Raw genomic sequence first — 18,662 nt, forward strand, 5'->3', positions numbered from 1 at the left:
TTTTTTTTCTGAAACGGAGGGGCACGTCTCTGGCTAGCGGGAGTGGGGAAATGGGGTCGGAGCGGCGAGAGACCGCCGGGGTCTGAAGCGAAGTGAGGGAGAGTGAGCCCGGCAGGCGGCTGCGCTGGGAGCAGCGCGGGCGGTGGTGAAGAGCAGCGGGTGCCTGCGCCCCCTTCCCCTCTTCCAGTTCCACACGCACCTCTCCCTCCTCCCTTCCCCACCTGTTCTACGCCCTTGCAAGTATTACACCCAGCCGACTCCGCCCGAACGATGGAAACCCTCCCGAACGCCCTCCCAAGCCCCTCTGAGGAGAGAGGGGCTGACCAGCCCGGCGGGCAGGGAGCCGCCTCCGCCTCTGGGGACGGCCCCGTCCCCACAGCGCAGCGGGCGGGAAGCCGGGCGGGGAGCGCGGCCCTCGTTCGCCGCGGGCTTTCCTGTCAGTCAGAGAGCGGAACCGCCCGGGCCGATCTGTGAGGGGAAGCAGCGTTCGGGGCTGAGGGGCTGGCGCAGAGGGATACTTAAGGATAACCCGCTTTTAGAAACAAGGAGTCGGCGTAGGAGAGGGCTTCGTGCCTCCGCTTCAGCGGCAGCGGTCGGTGCCTGTAACGGGATTTGGGCTCAGGAGCCCCGGGGACGCGCTGTCAGCGCGGTGTCCGCCTCACGGGACGGCTTGAGAGGAGGGAGCCCGTTCAAACAGTTCGTTATCTCGGGGAGGGATTGGTGATTTTTTTTATGGCGTTGTCAGGCGGCTGTAACTTACTTGGTTTACAGTTTCGGTGGCTGAAGAGGCAGTTTAGATCAAGCCAATTCCCCGTGAAAGGCTTTTTTTTTTTTTTTTTTTGGTGCGTTTTCTTGGCAAGATTTCTTTTCCGACGTAAAACTGCTGACAGGATGCACATTGCCAAACAATAGTGATTACGTTTTAATTAGCTAGGGTGAAATAAGCTGCAAATTACTCAGTTAGGACTTGATAACTGGCTGTTTTTTTGTAATCAGTTGGAAATCTTGCGGTTTTAACCCCAACCTGTTAAAGCACACGGTAATTTATCTAAATTACCAGGGATTAAGCTCCTGCTAGACATGAAACGACTGTAATGTTTGGAAGATAAAGTGCTCTCCTTTATAAAAGTTGAGCTTTCCATTGTCTTTTAATGAGGGAAGGGAGGAGAGTTTTAGAGTACAGCACACATCCCATGTTCTCGCTGGAGACCGATAATACACCGTGGACTGTAGGACGTGCAGGTCTGGGCCATATTATTCCATGAGGGCTAAAGGACACGATGTTCCTTTCATCCCCTTCTCTTCTCCCTCCTTTTAACCCCCCTTCCCCCCCCCCCATTTTCATCTCAACTGGTAGCAATTTCTGGTGTTCTTTTCATTTCAGAGATGCCCACTTATCTTGTAATCTGATTCAACCTTTGAAGCGAACTAAACACTAGCTCGTCCCAACTGGAGCAGGAAGGAACTCTAGTGTCTCCCAGTTAGGACAGGAATTGAAAGAAGACTGACCCGCTCATTTCCCAGCCCTGCTTTAGGTACAGCCTCAGTGCGGGGGGTGTCAGGGAGACAGCAGCTGGGTGGTTCATGGGAGGTGGCCTCCCCAACGCTTCAGAGAGACTTCATTTCACGTAGTTCACGGTACTAAAACCACATCACGAACAACCTTTTAGAGGGAATGAGGTAGTATGAACAGGAAATCAGGATTAATTCTGCACCTGCTGCTGCTCCCTTGTTTGAATGCCAGCTGATATTTTTCAAATTTCCAAAATGCTCACAACAGATTTTAATTCATTTTCCCCCACAGAGAATTTTCACCCATTTTTCTTTACCGTCCCTGTTTGTGAAAGGGTCAAGAGAGGTGTTCTTTTTTTTTTTTTTTTTAAAAAAAATCTATTTGTTAATTTACATTTGGGAAGCAGTTCTAAGCCTATTTTAAAGGTGCATTCTCAGTATGAAATTATTTTAACTGATGTACAGGTCAAATAATTTGCTTTTCTTTTTTTTTTCCATGTACACTATTGATGTGGGCTAGAATTAATCACCTAAGTCAAAAGAATGTGATCTTCAGAAAGTCTGTTGAAGAGGCACAGATACCTGCTTTTTGTTATACAATTCCCATGACCAGGGGAGTTTTCCAGTTTTGGGAGTGCTGGGGAATTCTAAGTAGAGGTTACACCCAAGGACATTTGGGATTAATATGAGAGTTACCGCACCACATGGATCTTACAGCCCATTGAAATAAGTACATCTTATATCAATCTATGGCCTATCTACAGGTTGGGAAGTTTCACACAGAACTTGCTGGCACAGAGTCCTTTCATAAAAAAAAAAGCAAACAAACAAAAAATGTAAGTGGAATGGGTCATAGTGGTTTCTTCTTTTATATAACAGCATATTAATTACATACTCATCCACGATAGGGAATGATGTTTAATCTATGAATGAAGGGACTCCAACATACCTCTTCTGTCTTCCTGGAGTGTGTGCAACATTGAGCTTTAGCTTACTTTGGACTTTTGCAGATGAGAGAAAGCATTTTTATCCCAACCGTGTAACTTGGGCCACTGGAGAGCACTGAATGAAGCATTCGTTGACCTGTGACCAGAAAGAGTAGGGCAAAGAGAACATGTCTCTCTAGCCTGATGTTTAGGGTACTCACTTTTAGCTATTTTGGGTGTTGAGACCGGGGTTTTACAATGACTGTTGTGTAACATGTATGAGGGAGCAATTGGAGCATTCACTGGAACCCGTCCATGCTGCTGGGTGACTGCACTGACAGAGTAGAGTTCCTACCGCTGTGCTTTGTTCTGGCAAAACTTTCTGTAAATCACCTGAACGGGGGAGGATGGTGAGAGTGTTCGTCTGGCAACCAAGAGCATGAAAGTCAAGTGGCCTGCCTATGGTGGAGAAGATTATAATTATATAATTATGATTATATTATAATCATATAATCATTATAAATATATAATTATGATTATATTATAATCAGCGTTGTACCCATTTGGTTGGTGTCTAAAAGAGCATGCCTGTGTATTAGTAAGCTGCCCTTATAAGATGGGAAGGGCGATTCCTCCTCTAGTCTGGAATGAAAGGAAGGGCTAAGGTGTCTGGCTCCACAAAAAACATCATCAAGACTGTGAATCCTGTGTGGAAGAAGGCATGCTGTTTCAGGGACCGAGGCTGTAAAGAAGAGTGATGTCAGTGGATACAGTCTTTCCCTTAACATTTTCTTATTAAGGCTATTAAGGCAGTTCCCTTGTCAGTGTTTTAGCTGATGTACAGGAGAAAGTTAGGAATTCTAATCTGATGTATCCAAAGTTTATTTGTGAATCTGGTTTTATAGTAACCTAGTACAGTAGGTAAAACCCTCATGAAGATGAGGTCACAGTTACTGGACAAGTTTTTGTACTCCTGAAGAGGGTATGGATATAAGTAGGGACCTTGCATAGTTAGCTGGAAAAAAGGCTTGAATACCCACATTAGTTTAGCTAGGGCTTTTCTATATAACCTGCCTGTTTTAGTGGAGTGAGACTAAATTCCTTGCATTACTGTCTATGGGTGTAGCCTTTCCCATCTGTGATACTAGTTGTGGATGAACTCCTTGCATTTTGGGGGAGCAGACTTGGCAGTGACCTTTAGTGTTCTGTTTTCAAGCTGAGTGAAAACACAGTTTGGGTTTTAACCTCTACTGCCAGCCATCTGAGCCATGTTCAGAAAACAGCATGATTAAAAGTTTTCTTTGTGAATAAGAGCTTGAACATCAGTGTAAGGAGAGAGGCTAAAGGTAGAGCGTAAAAATGTTATGGAGAGCAAACAGTGTTTACTCGGACCTGTGAACTCATGGATCTTTTGTCTTAGTTGCCATCTGTTACAGACCTCTCAAGTGTCTTCCTGCTTGGTATGTGAAACTTGACAAGTTAGCTAAGGTAGAGGTGGTGTCAATCTTGTTTACTGGGTCAAAAGCTGAGAGGGTGGTAGAACGTGCCACAGGATGGAAGAATGGCTGCAGCAAGAATTTGGGGGTGGTTGCCAGTCAAATTGACTGGCAGTGTTTGTGGTATAGAGTCACAGGAACAGAGAGAGGCAACAGCCACATGCTCACAGAGTGACAGAGTGGTTGAGGCTGGACAGCACCTCTTGACAACCTCTTCTAGTGTTCAACCACCCTCATAGTAAAAAAAAAAAAAAGGGAAAAAAAAGAAAAAAAAAGGCGTTTAAAGTGTTTTCTTATGTTCAGATGGAATTTCCTGTGTTTCAATTTTTGCCCATTGCCTCTTGTCCTGCTACTGGGCACCACTGAGAAGAGTCTGGCTCCATCTTCTTTACTCCCTCCCATCAGGTATTTACTTACATTGATGAGAACCCCTTGAGCCTTTTCTCTTCCAGGCTGAACAATCGCAGTTCTCTCAGCCTCTTCTCATGGGAGAGATGCTACAATCCCTTTGCTGGACTTGCTCTGCTAAGTCCATGTCTCTCCATGTAATGGGGAGCCCAACACTGGACCTAGCACTCCAGATGTGGAGGAGTGACTAGAACAGAGAATAGGAACAGTTACATTTTAAAGATACAATGGCTGCTAAATATTGGTACTCAATTCTACATTCACTTTCACTATTTACATTTTCTTACATTAGTTTATATATGACCATTTATGATTGTCAGTGCATTAAAAGTAAAATGCTAACGCTAAATCAAATCAGATTAGTTTTTTTTTCCCCATATTTTTAGATATCGGTACATCTCACTGTAGTTTTAATATATATATTTTTTTTAGGTGGTCTTCAGTAGTAAATTGAATCTTAGCAAATCCATTTCTTTATTCTTAAGAGGGAAGTCCAGGTACATTGTGATGTATACACGTAGTGTGATCAAGAATTGTGACTGCTGCTTGAATAGGCTCATGAGAGATTGTTTAAACTCGTTAAAATGGGTACTATTTAAAAACATACCAGCATCAGTGTGGATGAACTTGGTCACACAGGAGTTCTGTATTCATACCTAAGCTAACTTATTTGAATAGTGTGTGAGTTACAGTTGAAACTTTTGATACAGCATAGACATCCCTCAAATGGTAAGCCAGTTTTGTGATATAGGAAGGGAAATTATTGAGAAACTTCCCCTCGTAAGGGTGATTTAGTATAAATCTAATAGTTATGTACTAGGAATTAGTACTTAGTACTAAGCTAGATCAGCTACGGCTATCTTAAAATTATTGGGGTGAAAGGGTGGAAAAACACTGTTTTAAGCTAATAGATCTATATGTTGTGTAATGTTTAATAGCTGTAAGAGGGAACATAAGGCCTTAAAAGTTTGTTATATTGAATGACTGATAACTATATGGTGGTAGGAGGTTGTTTTCACTGTTATAGATGGACTGTTGCCTGTCAGGACAACTGAAGTTTTTGAGGAAAACCAGGCAATTCTTTTAAATAAATAATAAAAGGTTCTCAGGTTTTATATCTGCAAGCAAATAGTGTGCAAATGATTACCTCTAGACACCCAATACCAGATTTTACCTACAAGTCAGGCAGCTAGTTGTCTAAATGCCAGCACATCTGCCTTCAGATTGCTTGTAACTCCGAAGTGACTGCACCTGCAAAAATCTGCAATCGGTTCCAGATGGGAAAGCGGTAGGCCAGGCTGAAAGTCTAGGGTGCATGTGCCTCTTTGTGCTCTGCTGTAGAGAAGATGGAGGTCATGAAGAAACCATTTATTGTAACTGTCTTGAATAATTCTGAAACTGTAAATTATTTTTCCTGAAATCTTTTGAAAAGACACGTAGTACTTTTGTAATGAAATGTAGTAGATACGTAGTGTGTTATTCCCGGAATGTTTCAGTTCCAGTGGATAGGCTGCCCAGGCACCAAGTTTGCTTAGATCTTTCAGGACATGTTCACAATCTTTTCTACATGTTACTAGTTAGGAAACATGTGCCATCTGCTTGTGTTGCCATTTCAGTACTCATCTCCTTTCCAAAAACAGTCCTTGTGTTAAATAATTCTGACTTTCATGTGTCTCATAAAGCACACTGCTGTTAATTTCTTTCCACAGACAAATTTAAACATTTGTCATTACTTCATGATTTTCTCAAAACTTGTTAAAATTCCCAATCATTCTTCTGTCTTTATTGTTCATATGGCGTATGAACTGGATAATTGTTCTGGCATTTGGTGTGCTCTTATTATTGAGATCTGCTGTCATGAACAAGAGGTGCACAGATCTTCTGACATGATCTTACGTAAAATCTTTGAAGACGAAAGGTTTGTTTTGAATAATGATGGTTGCATCTAGTGAAAACACTTGCATTATTCACCATATTGTGAAATTGAGTCACAGTTAGACTTTGCAATTGTATCCTAGTCTGATATGAACCTCCCTGATTTCAGTGGGAGTTGTGTTCACTTTCTTATAAACAAACTCAAATCTCTTTGGCATCAGTGAGGACTTGCGCAGTTGATAATGAGTGCAGGGATTACAGAGCCTGGTCATTATTTTCTAGTGGTTTTGATGACTCAGGTTTGGGGCCTTCACCTTGACCATTGTTTTCCCAAATTAGGATGTTTGGCTGTGCCTCAAGTGTAAGTTTTAAATACAAGTCAAATGAACTGTATGAAAATGTAAGCAAATGGAGAGCAATTGTATTGAACAGTAAGGGTTGCCAAGATACTTTTTTCGCATTTTACTTGTGGATATTACATATTAGAAAAAAAATCTTTATGCTATCTTGCTCTTCTTCATAAAGTAAAACTTGCTGTTAATTTGGTAAATGTGCCCGATACCAAATGCAGTAAAACAAATAGGAATGTAACTAGTATGTTTTGAGGCAGATGTTTTATGTGTAGAATATTGGCAAAGCATAGTTTCAATGTCACTGGCACGTGCCGGAGCGGAGGAGGAAATGTTGCTCTTGAAAAGCATTAGAAAACTTTTGAAAGAAAAACACTGGGAGTTCTAAAATGTAAATCCTTTTTCCATTCAAACATATATCCACTTACTACAGAGTGAAAGGTTATAAGCTAGGTAGTGTTCATATTAAAACTATTATTAAAACATTATTCATTGCCTGCATATGGGTTGTCTCTGTGATTAACTAGTGTTCTGAATTGTATTTAAATGTGTTTGGTTTAATAAGTGTCCTATAAGGAAAAAAAAACCCCAATACATTTCTGAGATGGCTTGAAAACCAGACTGATTTCCCAGATGCTGAACATTTGTCATTTTGCAAAGGGCAAACTTCTTAAGACTGAGTGCTGAATTTATATGTGTCTACAAATGGAGATTATTATTCACAAGCTGATCAACATCTCGATTGGCTATTCTGTGTGAATTTTTGCTTTCTGTGATTATCTGGATTTGAGTACATATCCAACTTCTGTAAACAGAAAAAGAAAGTGCTGTTGTTTAGCATTCATATTTTTAAAGATAAAAAATACAATTATTGACCGAGTATCAGGAATATGATACAGGAGAAAGACACATTCGTATTGATATTAAGTAGTCAGTGCCTAGCAAATGCAAACCTTGCTCCAAAAAAGCACTTGCCTAGGGGTTCACACCAAGAATCCTCATTTTTTGACCTTTCCCACAGCTGAGCCTTATAAGGCCTTATATTTCAAAAACCTTTGAAGTCCATGAAAAGCCTTCTGTTGACTTCAGCTGGATCAGGTCCGTGTATGAACACTAGGTCCATGCAGCCCTTGTCAACAAAGAAGAAGAGTGCTGTGAACTTGGTATCCCAATTCTAGTTGTATCCCTTTTTTAGTCTTTTAATGTCCAAGAGATCCCAGGACACGAAGATGGAGAACTGGGGGTGTTGAAAGGTAAGTGGACCTTTTAAACTTGAAAGTAGAGTGCTGTTCCTTTCATCTCTGATTAAAAAGAATCACATATTCCTTTCCATCCACCAAAAAGAATATCAGATATTTCCAGATTTGGGGAACAACCCCAGCCCAAAGTTTTTATCAAATTTCCATTGACTTCTGTGAACCATATTTTCACCAATGTGTCTTTAGACTGTCAAAGAGGTATGACATGAAAGTTATGTAAAAATATAATACAGGAAAATACACGTGTGTTTCACCAGAAAAAAACCCACCCTATAGCTTATTATACCTTTATGGACACTGCTTTGTTTTTTCTTGGTCTGTATGTTACATTATGTTCCTTTAAAACAGAACTGAGTTGACTCAAGCTTGCAAAGGGAGTGACTCCCCTGGTGAGCAGCTGAGATTCCTGAGGAAGGCATGGCTTCATAACTTGCAGGAGAAGCAAAAGAAGGGACAGAGTCTCAGAAGGGAGAAAGCTGGAGATAGGCCACCTCCGGCAGGCACACAATGCTGGGAAGAGAAATTGTCTAGGAGTAGAGGGGACTGTAGATTTTACTGTGACACAATTAATTGAAACTAAGACTGGAAACAGAGAACAGACACAATGGGCCTAGGAAGAGTTGTTTGTAAGTATTTTTTATTTCTGTTCTTTCTCAGCTGCACGGAGTTTTACTTGGTTTAAAAAGGTTTATTTTTCTTGTTTGTAGTTTAGTAAAAATGTGGTTTGAAGATCCTTCTGTCTTCATTGGAAAGTCTAGTTACAGGTAAAACTTCCAAGAAAATTCACCACAAAGTTCTAGCTAATTTGTGCTCCGATCTTGTATACCAATGCAGGCAAATAAACATTAAGTTTGTTCTAGACCAGGGGTGCTCAAGTGTGCAGCCTGTCCAGGTAATGCTGCTGACCTGTGGCTGGCTTATTTTCAGCTCGTTTTCATTCCTTTCCTAAAAATAACTTGGGAGTCTGGAGGCAGTTTATGGGCTGAGTGTGTCCTGGTGGTGGCAGCTTGCTCCTCATTTCTGTCTTTCCTAAAGACTTTAAACACATTGATGGATTGTGAGAAAAGAGGGGCAAAGGAACAGGCTACTTTGACTTTCTGACCAATTGCTGCTCTCCAAACATTACAAACTTACTTTCTGGACAGTTTTCAACCAGAAATATGTTATGGGGATGGCAGCCTGCTCTCTTGAGTCAATACTGTGATTTACTTACATTTATTCTGAATTAAATAGCAATCCCAATTCTTCAATCTTCTTATGCATGTGTTCTGTGCATTTTCAGAAGTGCTGGATTTACTGTATTGCACATATGGAGTAAAGTCATGTGATGAGAGAAGAGCTGTACCTAAATTTTATTCCCGTACAGTAGAGAAGGTGAAGTGGCCTCCCCAGGCAGTACATTGTGCACCATCTACTGCAAGGGTGTTGTCTTTCAAGTCAGAAGTTTGACAAACTGCTGCCACTGTAATTTCTCAAGTGGTCACAACTCAAACTGCAAACCTAGCCAAGGTAGTGAAGACTGTTTTTTCTGCCTTGCAATCCAGCTGCCATGGATCCTGTAATAAGATAATATGAGGGAAATAAGAAGATTGCTTTGGAACAAATGTCTTCTGTCCAGAGAGTCAGAGATTGAGGTTGATGGTGAAGATTGGGTGAGAATAATGTACTCATTTAATCCAGTGCAAACATAGTTCAACCTTCCTTGCCATTCTGTAAGAATTTATAAGCATAGTTCTGTTTTTCTTTTTTATGGATTAGTCTTTAGGGGAGTTACCTTCACATTAACTTATATTTTAAAAAAAGAACACAAATAATCACAGTTCACATACATGAACATGGTTTCTCATCTTGTGATTTAGGCCATAGATCTAGAGCTATACATCATTCGTAGTTCATTGATAATGCTTTTTAACTGTTAATGATTTCTTTGTACTACTGGAACTTTCCAGTCAGGCCTCAGGGCATTTTTGGACCTAGATGCTATAAATTCATTTCTTAACCTCACTTGCTGGAAGACTTTGGGTTTTGTCGGAATTTAATACATGGATGAACAGATATGTGAGGCAGCAAATAGTTGAATGCTGAGGAAGGGGTGATATTAATATTAATATTAATAATGATGTGTCCTAATACAGTGACTGTTTGTAGATTTTTTTCAGGATTTGTGCTCCTACATAGAAACTAATTCAGCAGGGTGAGTTGTTGTTTTTTTTCAATTAAGTGATGGTTATAGCTCCTTTGAAAACAATGAAATCACTTTACTATGTAACTACAGCTAGACAATAATGAATCACATCATTACCTGCCCGCATTTTTCTTAGTCACAAAGACTGTATAATATGTTGACATTTGATTCGTATCTAGCAATTTTGGGAAGGGAACTGGAACTAGAAGAGCTTGAGGCTTGCTTCTGTTTTGAGATTTCTTTCTATGCAACTATGAACTGAGATCATGAATTAGCCAAGCGCTGGTCAGTCTGGATCTGCAGTAGGTGGAAGGAACATTTGGGGTTAGACAAACTGACACAAAGAGGTAAAAATCATGCAAGTAACGAGGTGTGTGTCACTCTTCATATAGTACTTAGTAGCAGCTATGGGACATGTTTGTCAGAATAAATAAGGAAAGAAGACGTAGATTTTTGCAGCTAGCAGCTTATTTTTGGATTTTTTTCTTTGAGTTAAAAAATTGAATAAACAGTGTGAAAGACAGTAGGCTTTTGGTAAATTTAATGCATTTTCCATCCAGTGGATCCTCATTGGCCAAGTGGAGTAGGAATGCATTCAATGCTGCACGTGCAGCATATTAGCTTGTCTTGTGAAAGATTTAGTTTAATCATAGAACCACACACATATCCATTTGAGCACTGGACAGCACCAAAGCTGTAATTACAGTGGTGATAAATGTGCAACAGCAAATAATAATTATTTCAAGCCTTCTTCCAGTGTTCAAAACATTCCTTTTCTTAAGTAGAAAAAGAGAGCAGCAATGTGGACTAACCTTGAAAGTTAAACCTAACCTTAGCCATTTTCCAAATTGTAGAAAGGAATGAACATTTAGAATTTCCTAAAGAATATACTGACTGTCTTTGTTTTGGGATAGAAAGCATGATTCACAGGTAGTTTTAAAGACTAAAAAGGTTTACACGTTAATGTAGTGTAAGCCTATGTTGTTTTCTCTAGCTGGAGATCTTTCAGCCTTCTGACTGATATTTATCAGTTCTTCCATTTATATGATTAATAGTTTAATACAGGATTTTTCAGGAGCTTTCATTGCTGGCCTGAGTATTATATCGCTACAGTTGATAGTAATGTATCCAGTGGTTTCAACGGAAATAAGCTTAGACCAGTGCAAAAGTACTGAAAATGTCTGTTCAGAATTTATAGATAAAACCAGGAAAATTCCCAGTATGCTGTTTAAAGACAATTAACTTGAATTTGTTAAATACCTTCTTACTGCATCTTGACATTATCCTTTACAATTCAGAGCGGTAGTAAATCATAGTATGCCATTAGGACAAAGTAAAACTGAATTGCCAGTTATTTGCCAGATGCAAAGCACCTTGACTTCAAATTAAGATATTTTTAGAAGAGATTCTTTCAGATGGTAAGAGAAGGTAAAAGCAATTTTTGATGTAACCAGAGCTGAGTACTACTAAAGACAGTAAAAAAATATGGTGGTTTTTTTTTTTTTTTAAAATGAGATATTGCCCCGTTACTGATTGTTACTCTATGTATCCAGGTGCCCGCAGGGATTCCAAAGCATCCCTGTAAGTTTCATCAACAGGCATGGCTTATCCTCTTAATAATAGGAGCAGATGTCAAATTTTCATGCCCCTAAGATGCTTACTCATACCCAGTAGATCCATCTGTTATAGATCGAGCCTCAGTCAAGTTGTTCTCATCCATGACCTTCCCACTGAGAAAGCAAATCAAGCAGAGCTCCTCAGTCCAATGAAAAAGAAACTTGAATATTATCAACATATTTGTAGTACCACAACCCACTTCGCTTCACTGTCTTTCTTAATTGCTTTACACAGGTGAGAAGGCTGGTAAAGTGGAAGGAAACATTGTAATTGGGATAGAATTCCTAGAGCATGCCACCAGTATCTGAGACTTACCAAAGATGAAAGAACTGAGATATTTGTCAGTTCTGCAAAAATAGATGATTTAAGAAAGAGACACAAAATTTTAATATAAAAAGCCTGCTGATAATACAAGATGTTGACAACTGGTGTTAACCTTAATTGTCCACATTTTATGAGCCTAAGGATAGATATTACAATGTTTTCTTTTGTGGCTGTTAATTTAGATCAAAGATATAAAAGAAAATGCTAGGCTTCAGAACCAGTGTGATCCTTGCAGTGGAATTCTATGAAAATTCCATATCCAATTGTTTACATTAACTGGAGGCTTTAAGATACCGTGGCTTGGGTAGGGACTTAGGCTGAGCTTTGACATCTCTCATGTTAACAAGCCTTTCAATAACTTCAGTGCAAATTAATCTGTCTTAATTTTTAACTCTTTCACCTGATGTCAGAAAGGTCTGAAACATGATGGACCTGTCAGGAGATGATTGCTCTGCATAACAGCTATATCTCCGGTAACCAGACGTGTTAATGACAAATGCTTCAGTCCTGCCTTGAAGAGAGATTTATTTTCTTTTTATGGTATGTCTTCATTAGCTAGTTATCAGACTGTATTCTAGAAAGCTGGCACATGAAAGGCTTTTATGTTTGTGGAAAGTTTTATGACAATATGGTGAGGCAACGTAAATCTTCCACTGAAGATTGTTATTGTAGAAAAATCCAGTTAATATCCCTGTAGCTTGAACTGTATAAGTAGTTTTAGTATGTTATATCTTTCTCAAATAATAGAATTTGATGTTGATTTCCTCTCCCTCTCATTGGTCCTTTCACAATCTTAGGTTGGTTGTAGGGTGGTCTATAAGACTGGACTGCAGCAATTGTCCCATGCAATATATGTTTCTTGTGGCATAGAGTTCTTAACAAACTGGAAAAAGCTTCTAAGAAAACTGGAAGAAATGGATTGTATCTATTGTAACCTGTATTAAAAGGCTGGCTCTTCTCTCAGGAATGTACTATTGGTGTTGCAGGAGTGAAGGATCCCAGCTAGGATCAGGTTAGCAGGCATGTTAAATTTCAAGTGGAAAGGGAAAGACTCACCCACCCTTCTATGTGCTCCTTCACTCGATGCCTGTTTTTCATCCATTGTCAACACAATGTCATTGCAACACTTGCTGTTCTGGGAGCTGTTGCTGTTCCTTAAAAAGGGATGGGAATAAAAATGTGGTCTGCAGACAAATATGAGCAGGGTTTACAGGTCAGGGAGCTGGGGAAAGAGAGCAGCACTGAGCTGGTCAGGAGAAGGGGGTCACAACTTCTCTTTGTTACGTGATACAATTAGGAGGACATCTATTACATGATGTGATATCTGGTATCTGACCAGTATGCAACTGGCATCCACTAGTCTTTGTTATCGGCTTAATGTGGCAGTCCTGTGTGTTGGCTTTCTGCAGAAGTGAGAGCTGGGTTGGGAAGGGACAGGCGGAGAGACAAATTGATAGGAGCAATGGAGAGAAGAGTGTTAACTTGCACAGTGTGATTTGTTGTTGGGTTGTGCTTTAGAGATGCGACAATAAAGTTGGCTAATTAAACTGTACCCATTACATCTTGTCTGTCTTTCTGTAATGTCTACAATGAAGACAGATGTATGGAAAGACTGTAGCAATTAAAATATGTCTGGGAAATAAGACTTCTTCCTGAAATGCTGCTTTAACTGTTGTGGTGAAAGCTTTTTTTGGGTGGCTGACATATGTTTCTTTGAATTAGTGCTTTCCGAGTGTATGTCAACAATATCGTGTTGCTTTTTGTTCAGATTGAAGATGGGCTGTTCTGTTTAGAAGTCCAAGGGTCATTTTAATTTGGACAGTTCTTTAACTCCTAAATGACCACAGAACCCTTTTGCAAACGTTTCTAGGAAATCCCAGGTCTGGTGAGGTGCACTTCACTCACTGAGGCAGGTCTTCTATGGAAATAGGAAAAAATCCCCAAAGTCTGTTTTAACCATCTGTTAGAGCTCCAAGGACTGTATTAATTTTGACACTTGTTGCTTTTGAGAGCTTTGCTATGCAATTCAGTAATCCTTCTAAAATAGGATTTTTGTAGAGAAAACTATTTATAAATATTGGGTCTGTGGAACTACCAATGTATAATTATAGTCAAATTTTAGACTGCATATTTAATCTGTAGGATTATTATTTGTGCTGTTTTTTACTGCTGAGATTATACTTTTCTACATGCTTTTACAGCATTAAAAGAACTTGGGATAGTGAAACAAAGTATTTATATTGGCAATGATGTTTATTGAGCTTGTTGCCTTTCACAGATCAAAGAGGATAAATTTTATAGTAATATATCAAGGCAATTGGAATAAGATAGGGGATATTTGTCACAAATATTTTCTGTTGAGAAGGGTACTGCATGGAATTTATCCATTTATTTGTTTTTCTTTTAAAGGGAAATGAAAATATATTTATCCATCAGCTTGTGGTGGATATGGCTGCTACTACTTGAAATATTTAGTATCATGTAAACTAATAACACATGCCAAAGAGAAAGGAAATACATTCCTGAAAATTATCATGTGAATTTCATGCAGTTATATTGGAAATAGTATGTTAAGTACAAGGGTGTAAGCATGGAATTTGATGGTGCCTGTTATTGAGTCATAATGACATGGGTACTGAAGTGCTGTTAAGTTTTAAGGGCAGGTGTGTATACATACTCTTGACAAAGATACAAGTGTAGTATATAATGATGTCTTTCCCATACATACCAGAACAGAATAGGAGAAAATACAGTAAAACATCACATGGCCAGTATCTAATACAATGCATTTAGCAGTTTTGTAATCAGAAATTACTCCATGACAATGCAACGTGCATGGAATATCCTGTGTTCGTATAGTTTATAGTTAAGACTGTAAAGTTAAGTTTATAATGGACATTTTAGATGATCTGAAAATGTGTGGTTGTTACTCTTTTTTTTTTATGCTTAGTTTCTTAAGGACATGAGACACCAGAACCCTAAGTATTTCTCAAGTCCAGAAAGGAATGCTGCCCTGAATGGCCCTGAAACAGTGTGGCTACTGAGGAAAATCTAGTCTAGCAGGAAGCACTGAACTAATACTCTTGTGTCTTTGTGGGAGGTGTTAGAAGTGTCTGAGATGCATCTATACATTAGTGTTTTAACATGGATCAGAGTTTGCTTTCGGAGTGAGTCTTCCGAGCATCATGATCATCTTTTGTTTCACATCATGGACCCATCTGAGAGTTCATGCAGTGGATTTCTTCTGGATGAACATAACTGGAAGAGATGATCCAGGAGGACCTAATGTGCTTTAGCAACTAATGGGCATTGTGTCCATGGGACCGGACTAGGACTAGTTGAAGGAAAAGGGAAAGGGGAAGTTGGCATATGTGTAGTGCAAACATCAAGTCCATCGACACCAGTTGTTTTGCTCAACAGATGTGTTCCTGTGGTTCACATGACTTCCTAGTGTGGAGACACCCTGGAGTGTTTGTAGCTGATCGTGGAACGATCAGCTGGCGGGCAGTGCAGGCAAGCAGAGGCGAATGCCACCTGTGGTAAACGTACCACATCACATGCTGTTGGGAATCACCCAACTAACCAATAATCTTATAGTTATACAGTATAGTAATATGGACTACAATTTTCACTTATAAAGTCCAATCAGCATTAAAAGGAGCATGCACACATTTCTGAAACCTGGAATATTACTTTTTTTTGGTAAATCAGTCATGTTTTTTCAAGTACACTAAAGTAGGTCATGTATGTCTACATTCATATTGTATTTTGCATAAGTAAACATTACGTTTTTAGAATGTATTTTGTTCTTTTTGGTGTTAATTTCCCAGTGGGCTACTTTTCTGTCACATCCTTGAGCTGGCTTATACTTTTATTGTCTCATTATTTCATTTGTATAGCAAATCTACTTTATGACATGACAAAAAAGGGACATTAGCATTTTGAAAGGGTGGGGGTTTTGAAATAGAGCCTACAAACAGTCAACAAGCTATTTTTTGCTTCCCATATTGATACTATTAGATTAGTTTCTGTTCACTTCAATGAGATTACTTAACCCCAAGAAATGTGTGCAGGATTTGGCCCAAAGTATATGCCTTAGTGTGAGATTCCATATTTAATTTTACTATCTTCAAGTTAGTGTCAGTGTATTTAATTCCTCCTGTTGCTGAGTGAAGTGAAGTTTATTTCATCTGGATTCTTTTACAGATCGATAGAAACTTCTGCTAAGTAGCATAAGACCTCAGTTGAGATCAGTCTTGGAAGTGGTAAGAGTGAAGTCTGCGAAACCACAAGAAGGCAGTCATAACTCACAAGTGTGGTGGAGACACAAGGATTCCTGTGGCTCATTTGTTTTTACAGCTTGTGTTTATCTAGTAGGTTTTTCTATGCATTTGAGAAGACACTGCTGTAAAAAGAGAAAAGGTGTTCCATACTTGAGATGCAAATTTAATCCAAGCACTACGTAGTCTGTATTTTCAAAACTACTGATCTTTTGCTGTTTCATTGGTAATGACCTTTGGATTTTGATGACTGTCTTTCTAGGAACCTACTAATGATGACAGCCAGAGAATGAATACTGTTGTGTCTCATGATTTAGGTGATAGTTTCTGATTTTCCTTAATTTCTTTTGTAATTACTCTGATCTTAATGTTTTTTCTGTGTTTTCATTTTGGTGCATGTACGGTTGTGGCTTTAAATATTTCAGTGTAAACTCTAATGAAAACTGTCTGTAATAGAAACGAAGGTTGAAGATGACTTTGCATGAACTGTTTAGGAAATATCAGCGCAAGGTTTAGGCCAATACTGTTCTATTTGTACCCATTCATCTACAGGAGGACCCACCATATCATTGTGATAGGAGTTAGCACATGACAGGTGACGGCAGCATTAGTGTAAATACAAAAGGAAACCTGACTAAGAGTTTCTAAAAGTTATTTGTGATATCCATTTTCTGGTGTTAAATCCAGATGTTTAAAATTAGACTGCAGTGCTAGTCAAGCTGTTACCCATGATAATTTAATTTTGGTTTATATTTACAAACTGCAGTTATGTCACCAGAATGAATTGTTAGGCTGATCAGTTTTGTAACTATTTCTTACATTCAGTCACCTCTTTAACTTAATTATTTTGTGTTAACCGGTAACCAACATTTTCTTTTCTGCACTTTAAACATTTGTGGAATAGAAATGGCTTCTGCTAAGGAGGATGTAAGTTTGATGTATCTGTGAGGGATCACAGTGGCTAGTTACAGTAACAGAAGAACTCCAGGTGTATGTTCCAAAGTGTGTTCTTGCCTTCAGCTTCCTTTTCAGAATACTGTTGCTCAGTTAATTATTTTTGTTAATAAAAAGAGTTGTATGTACTTGTAAGATGGCAGAGGAAATATATGTAGATAGTTAAGCTTAATGCTCTATTTCTACACAAGGTTTTGTAAAACACGCTCATCATAAAGTTATCCAAGTGTCTGATGGTAATATATTAAACAATGTGACTAATATCTGCTAAGTAGTGTTTGTTCTCTTACCTTTTCTCATGTTAGAGTCCTGTGCAGTGATTTTTTTTGTTTGTTTTGGTAGGTTTTATATGTTTTGTTGTTTTGCCTGATGTGGGTGATCTTTATTTGGTTTTGTTGTTGAAATTTTGTTTTGTCCTTTTGCTAACTAGATCAAAGTCTAAGGACATTTCTTATTTATCAGCAAAAAATGAAGATGTTATTATAGACCCCAAAACACAGTGTCCTGCCGTCAGGCTCAGTGAGGGCTGGCTGCTCCCCGTGGGTGTGGAGCTGGAGGCCAAGGGTGACCCCATCGCACGCCGTGGCCTCTGCGAGGGGAGCAGCCCCGAAGGGCTTGTACAGGACGGGCAGAGCTGGGTGCTGGTAACAGGGTCATCCACAGCCCCAGGCACAGCAAGCGATGGACCAGCGTCAGGGGCAGACCAGGAGAAACTGTGGGATGAGCGGGTTCACGGTGCGCTGGGTGGAGGGCAGAGCTCAAAGGGTTGTAGTGAATGGGCTACATCTGGCTGGCGACCAGTCACCAGTGGTGTTCCTCTGGGCTCGGTTCTAGGGCCAGTTCCACTCAATGTATTTGTCAGCCATCTGGATGCAGGAGTTGAATGCACTGTTAGCAAGTTTGCTGATGATACCAAACTGGGAGGTGCTGCTGACTCTCTTGAGGGACAAGATGCCTTGCAGAGGGATCTAGATAGATTGGAGCACTGGGCTATGATTAATGGGATGAAATTTAACAAGTCCAAATGCCGGATTCTGCACCTGGGGCAATAACGCCGGGCACAAGAATAAATTGGGAGAGGAGTGGCCTGAGAGCAGCCCTGCAGAAAGAGATCTGGGGGTGCTGGTCGGCAGCAGGCTCAGTACGAGTCAGCCGTGGGCTGGGGCAGCCAACAGGGCAGCCCGCAGCCTGGGGGGCATCACACACAGCATGACCAGCCGCTCAAAAGAGGTGATTATCCCGCCTGTATTCAATGTTGGTGTGGCCTCACCCCGAGTACTGTGTGCAGTTCTGGGCTGCACAATTTAAGAAGGATGTGAAGGTCCTTGAATGCGTCTGGAGGAAGGCAACAAAGATGGTGAAAGGGCTGGAAGGAATGTCCTATAAAGAGCGGCTAAGGACTTTGGGCTTGTCTAGTTTGCAGAAAAGGAGGCTGAAGGCAACCTCACTGCTCTGTACAGCTTCCTGAGGAGGGGA

At 39.9% G+C, this 18,662-nt stretch overlaps 1 protein-coding gene across 1 annotated transcript in view; it reads left to right on the plus strand.

The window, feature by feature from the left end:
• KAL1 (Kallmann syndrome 1 sequence) overlaps window positions 1–18,662 on the plus strand; it is a 145,002-nt gene that overhangs the window by 2,034 nt on the left and 124,306 nt on the right. The gene's annotated exons all lie outside the window — the stretch shown is intronic.

The sequence above is a fragment of the Haliaeetus leucocephalus genome, unplaced genomic scaffold, assembly GCF_000737465.1.
Source record: "Haliaeetus leucocephalus isolate CR32 unplaced genomic scaffold, Haliaeetus_leucocephalus-4.0 Scaffold795, whole genome shotgun sequence".
NCBI classification, from domain to species: Eukaryota; Metazoa; Chordata; class Aves; order Accipitriformes; family Accipitridae; genus Haliaeetus; species Haliaeetus leucocephalus.